Raw genomic sequence first — 6,183 nt, forward strand, 5'->3', positions numbered from 1 at the left:
AAATATAAACTATCTCTTGTCGTACCCCAATTTTTCTTTTTAAGAAGGCAGACCCCAGGCAAGAATTCAAACACCTTACTAAATACTAGAGGGATTGGAGCTTCATTGTGGAGAGGTGACAAATAGTTTTCTTGTTGAGAAGCTCTTCCCACAGATCATCTGAGGTGTGTAAACATCTGAGTAAGCAACAATGACCCAAAAAATGCAAAACGACATTGCTTACGTTCTCTAATCCAGTGGCTTATGGTCATGGGTCTAGCCCCAGTAGGTAACACATTAAAGAGGGTCACCATAAGGTATAGCAGCTCATCATGGGCAGTTCTCCCATAAGAATTAAATGACTATGCTCTTGAGCAAAGTAGGGACCTCAGCACAACCTCTAGAAGAAGAGTCCATCAGTAATATCCACTGTGATTGAAGAACAATTAAGGCAATGAGCAATGGGGTTACTTGTACCCTTATCCTCAGAGCTTGCTTCTGGTCCTTGATTTTATCTCATGCCTACCATTTACTGGCAAGTTTCAGCATCTCACATTTTTCTAGGAAACAAAATTACTTCAGTCTTACTTGTAGCTCCAGTATAATAGTGGCTGAATGATTCTGGACCTGTCCTACCACCAAATCCACTTGTTTCTATGAACTGAATCCAGGTGCACATTGGATAGGATAGTCATTTGTGAAGTAGTGACCTCCCTGAATTTAAGGTTCAGCTATGTATTCTATTGACATAGTGTTAGTGTTCCTTATCTGCTTGGGCTCACCCTCTGACTTTGGAAGAGTCAATGTTGAGCCTTTGGATACCTGAGAAGTAGATTCAAGCCTATGACTACCTTGCCTCCTCAGCCATGAGAATCACTCAGTAGGCCAAGGGCTGCCTGCCTTTATTTCCGAGTTAAATACTGGTGCATGAAGGTTATGAGGGTTCATATGAGGGGTTTCTTGTATGAGTAAAGGCAGATGGTAAAAATATGGTAGTACTAATGATAAAATAATGATACTAGCATTTAGCTAATAGTGAAAAATAATAGTAATGGTAATATTAAATTAAAAAGATAAAAAACGGCTACCTCTCAGGCACCGTGCTTACCATGTTTCCCCGAAAATAAGACCATGTCTTATATTAAGTTTTGTTCCAAAAGATGTATTACGGCTTATGTTCAGGGGATGTCATCCTGAAAAATCTTGCTAGGGCTTATTTTCCAGATAGGTCTTATTTTGGGGAAAACATGGTAGTATGCCACATACATTAAAGCATTTAATCTGAGAATAATCCTATACGGAGTTATGTTATCCCAAATTTACAGGTGGTTATATATTTGGAATAGGGGGATTGGGTGGGTAGAATTAGACATGCAAAAAATTTTGAAAGTCTTTCAGGTAAAAACTAAAATCAAAACTTAAAAGATGAGTTATGGCTGGCATCTGGCTAAAGTCCAAGAGCATTCAGCAAATTCTTTTCCATGTCAACCCACTAATGCGTATTCCCAGGGGAACGGTTGACCCTTGATGGTGTCTTTATCAGAACCAACTGCTACACTGAATCATTCCTCACAATCCCACACAGTTGAGGAACTGCCAATTCTGCACAATTGTGACTCCTGGATAATAGGGACTATGAATCGCTTACATTTATGTCACTTAGAGTGCTCTAAACTAAGGCTCATTTAGTGTCTAAATTCAGTTAGATTATTGAAACATCCTGTCACCAGAGTTTAGCACACACGATAAAATATTCTGAGCTATCCATTAGCACCAGGGGAGATAAAATGAAGACCAATCAACTCCAAAATCCGTAAAGTTAGACTATCTGTGATTAAGACTTAATTAAATTACTTGTTCATGATTCGATGAACTGATTTTTCACAATTAGGATAGGTGAATTTCTGCCAAGAAAGATATATTTTGTAGACATGTTATAATAGAAAGCCAAATATGAGTTTGTATGAAGATGACAATTTGTTGGAAATGATAGAGATTACCTTTCAAATCACAAGAGTTTCTGTGACTTCTGGTTTCTGGTTGAAGAAAGCCAATGGGAAGCATCATTAGAAGACCAGAGGAGGAAGAAGATGAGAGTGGGTTATTTATTCATTTGGCTCTCTCCTTGAAAGATTATCTTGGGCTGGCTATGTCCTTTGACTAAAGTTCTCTGTCATTCCAGGTTCAGTCAAGTGACTTTTCTCCCTTATTCCTTCAGGACTAAGAATGATGACAGTCATCTCCCAGCTTCTACATTTTTACCTTGTGGTAGCCTTACATTCACACCCTTGAAAACAACCCATTGTAAAGAAGCCCTTACTGAATTATCCGTTTTGAATGCACCATCTGTTTTCTGTTGGAACACGGACTGACAGAAACATCATCCCTGCCCCCAGACATAAAACAGCCCTAGATTTATTGTGTCCCCCTTCTCTACCATCCTTTTTTAAAAGAGATTTTTTTTTTTTAATCCCCAGGTTAAACCTCCTGACTTTACCTTTCTGCTTTCAACTTTCTCCCACTTTCCAAAAAGCTGTGGTCACCTCTTCTTTTATCCATTGCTTAATTATCTGCTTCAAGCCACACTGTTCCTGCTCTTGCTGTAGTCATAGTTTAGTTTTATAAATGCACAAAGGTACTACAGCCAAATGAATTATAAAACTCAACATTCCCCATGAATATAAGCTGTAAATGGCATAAATGACTTTTGTTAGTTGCAAGTGGCATCCATAACAGAAGTTGCGTTTTATGCAAATGAGTGTGAATGTGAAAGAAGTTTTGTCACTGGAGATGAATGTGTTTTAGGCGAAAAAATGTTTCATGTTACAGAGATTTCTGGTAATTCATATCTATGTCAGTTGCTTTGAATCTCAACTGACCCTGGAATAGTCATGGCAATAGACTTTGCATCTACAGAATATGAAAACAACCTTCAAAGTTAAAGGGAAATGTTTTTCTGTTGCTTCATTTGTCAAACATGTACTCAGTACCTACTCTATGTCAGGCATGATGTTTCATTTATAGATTTCAAAAATAAATAGAACACAATTTCTGCCTTTAAGAAACTCACAACTAGTGGTAAAGGCAGAAACATAAGCGGAAAAGGGAATACAGTGCAATAACAATAAGAGAGAAACAAATAAAATATTGCAGGAACATAGAGAAGGATGAATCTACTCATACTGCATGATTATAAAAGACTTTTCAGAGGAGATCATTCCTGAACTAAATCAACAGGAGTTGTCGTGTACAATTGCCTGTGAACATATCTTTCCGAACGTCCTGTAGAAACTTTTTATGGCAGCGTAATACTCCATTGTATAAATGTACCACAATTTCTTTATTCAATTGTCTATTGATGTGCATTTTGGTTATTTGCATATATTGGCTATTGTGAATAGTATTGCAATAAACATAGGGGTGCATGTATTTTTTGAAATACTGTTTTGGATTTCATTAGATAAATACCCAGGAGTGGAATTGCTGCATCATAAGGTAGTTCTAATTTTAGTTCTTTGAGAAACCTCCGTACTGTTTTCCATAGTGGCTGCACCAATCTGCAATCCCACCAACACTGCACAAGGGTTCACTTTTCTCCACATCCTCACCAACACTTGTTGTATGTTGATTCATTGATGATAGCCATTCTGATAGGAGTGAAGTGGTATCTCATTTTATTTTTTACTTGCATTTCTCTGATGTTGAGCATCTTTTCATATGTCTATTGGCCATCTGTATGTCCTCTTTAGAGAAATGTCTCTTCATGTCCTCTGCCCATTTTCCAATTGGGTTGTTTGTTTTTTGGTATTGAATTATATTATATTATATATATACACACACATTTTGGATATTAACCCCTTATCAGATTTATCATTGGCAAATACCTTTTCCCATTCAGTACGATGTCCGTTTATTTTGTTGATGGTTTCCTTTGCTGTGAAAACACTTTTTAGTTTGATATAGTCCCATTTGTTTATTTTTTCTTTTGCTTCCCTTGCCCGAGAGGATATATCAGTAAAAATATTACTAAGGGTAATGACTCTAACCATTTGCAGCAACCACTTTACATATATATACATATATATCTCTATCTATTTATCTATCTATCTATCATCTATCTATCTATCTATCTATCTATCTATCTATCTATCATCTATCTATCTATATATAGAGAGAGAATAGTATAGCATAGGGAACATAGTCAATGGTATAATAAGAGCTATATATGATGTCAGAGGGGTAGTTGGCTGAGAGGCGGGTTATCACTTTGTGAGGGGTATAAATGTCTAATCATTATGTTGTTTTGTACACCTGAAACCAATAAAAAATTTATAAAAAATCTTCAAACTCAACGAGGTCCATAGTAAACACCTGATCATTTACCTTAAACATGATGCTCTTCCTGTATTTCTGTCTATTTTCAAGGTGCCATTCAGTCACTGAAGGCACAAACCAGGGCATCAGCTATATCCAAATAATTAATTACAAAGGCTTGCTAATTTTACTCCTTCAAAGGAATTGAAAGAAAGAGCTGACCAAGCACAAGACTTAGAATTGATAAGAATGTTGAAAGCTGACTGTGGTTGGAAGTTAGGATGGGCTAATCCTCATGTTTATAGGTTTTCCTCCAATACCATCTAAATCTTTATTTTAAAAATAGCAAAGCTAATCACTGAATGATTTAACTCTTCAGAGACAATTTAAGAGACTTTTATATCAGACTATCTGTGATTTCATTGTCGTACCAGTGCCTTTGGAAATTTAGATATCCCTCCTTGAGGTGAGGGTGGGAAAACTAATTACTTCAGACACACCATGGAATTACTGTTTTTCCTAAGAGATGTTACTTAATGAAGTATGTTTCATATATGAATATTTTGAAGCCAAAAACAACAACAACAACAACAACAACTGAGACTGAGCAAGGCTAAGACAATAAGAGGATACAGAATGTCTCTGAGCACCTATCATGGTAAAAATCTGCCCTTCGAGAGAATTTATTTCCTTTTAATTAGTGGTTTTATGATAAAGCATTTCTTAAAGATTTGTGTAAACATAAAACATACTATAATTTCACTTAAAATTGATTGTTATCAAGAGCAAAGTTTCATTGAAATGCCTATAAAACTTTAAGGGAGCATATTTGGAAGTGATAGCAATTAAAAAAAAATCAATCCATAAAGACTATACTATCAGTTATGGGAAGGTAATGCAATTTGAAAGCAACATTAGGGTAAAATAAGCGAAATCCAGAAATTACTTAAAATGCAGTGCAGAATTGTGATTTTTAATGAAAACTAAATATCACTACTCTTCAGTTTTTGTTTTTGTTCGTTTTTCAAAGTAACTAATCTTAAATATGAATATTCTAAAATTGCTTACAAGGCGTGATAAAAAGACATGGTGAATAAATAAAAAATGCATTACAGCAAAAGACACATTGCCATTAATACCCCTCAAAATATCCCCCCTCGCTTCGAACACAGTTATCCCATTGTTTTTGTCACTTTATGAAGCAGTTCTGAAGTCCTCTTTCATGAGTGTATTTAGTTGCGCTGTCATGACTGCCTCGATGTCCTGAATTGATTCAAAACCTTTCCTATTCATGGTCATTTTCATTTTGGGGAAGAGCCAGAAGTCACATGGTGCCAGAGCTGATGAATAAGGTGGATGAGGACATACCATAATGTTCTTATTTGACAGAGATTGCCATACCAGAAGTGATGTGTGACGTGAAGCTTTTCCGTTGTGGTATAGAAATATGGCGAATGCTGCTGTTGAGTGCCTTCCAATGGAAAGGCAGGTGTCTTCAATATGGGAACTGGCATGGTGAACCTTAGTAACAGTGTGTGACAGGTTTCAGCTTATTCAGTGCAGTCAGTTGGGTGTGAGCTACGGATGAGAGAAGGTGTGTTTTGAAGTGTGCCATAAATCATCCTCCATCATAACAATGCTCCACATCACACTTCACTTCTGGTTTACAGCAACTTCTGTCAAAGAAAAACATTATGGTGTGTCCTCATCCACCTTATTCACCGGATCTGGCACCATGAGACTTCTGGCTCTTCCCCAAAGTTGAAATGATTCATGACATCGAGTTAGCCATGACAGTGCAACTAAAGACTTTCGTGAAAGAGGACTTCCAGAACTGCTTCAGAAAGTGGCAAGAAGGATGGGAGGAGTGTGTTTGAAGCAAGGGGCAGT

This window comes from Rhinolophus sinicus, linkage group LG12 (assembly GCF_036562045.2).
Source record: "Rhinolophus sinicus isolate RSC01 linkage group LG12, ASM3656204v1, whole genome shotgun sequence".
NCBI classification, from domain to species: Eukaryota; Metazoa; Chordata; class Mammalia; order Chiroptera; family Rhinolophidae; genus Rhinolophus; species Rhinolophus sinicus.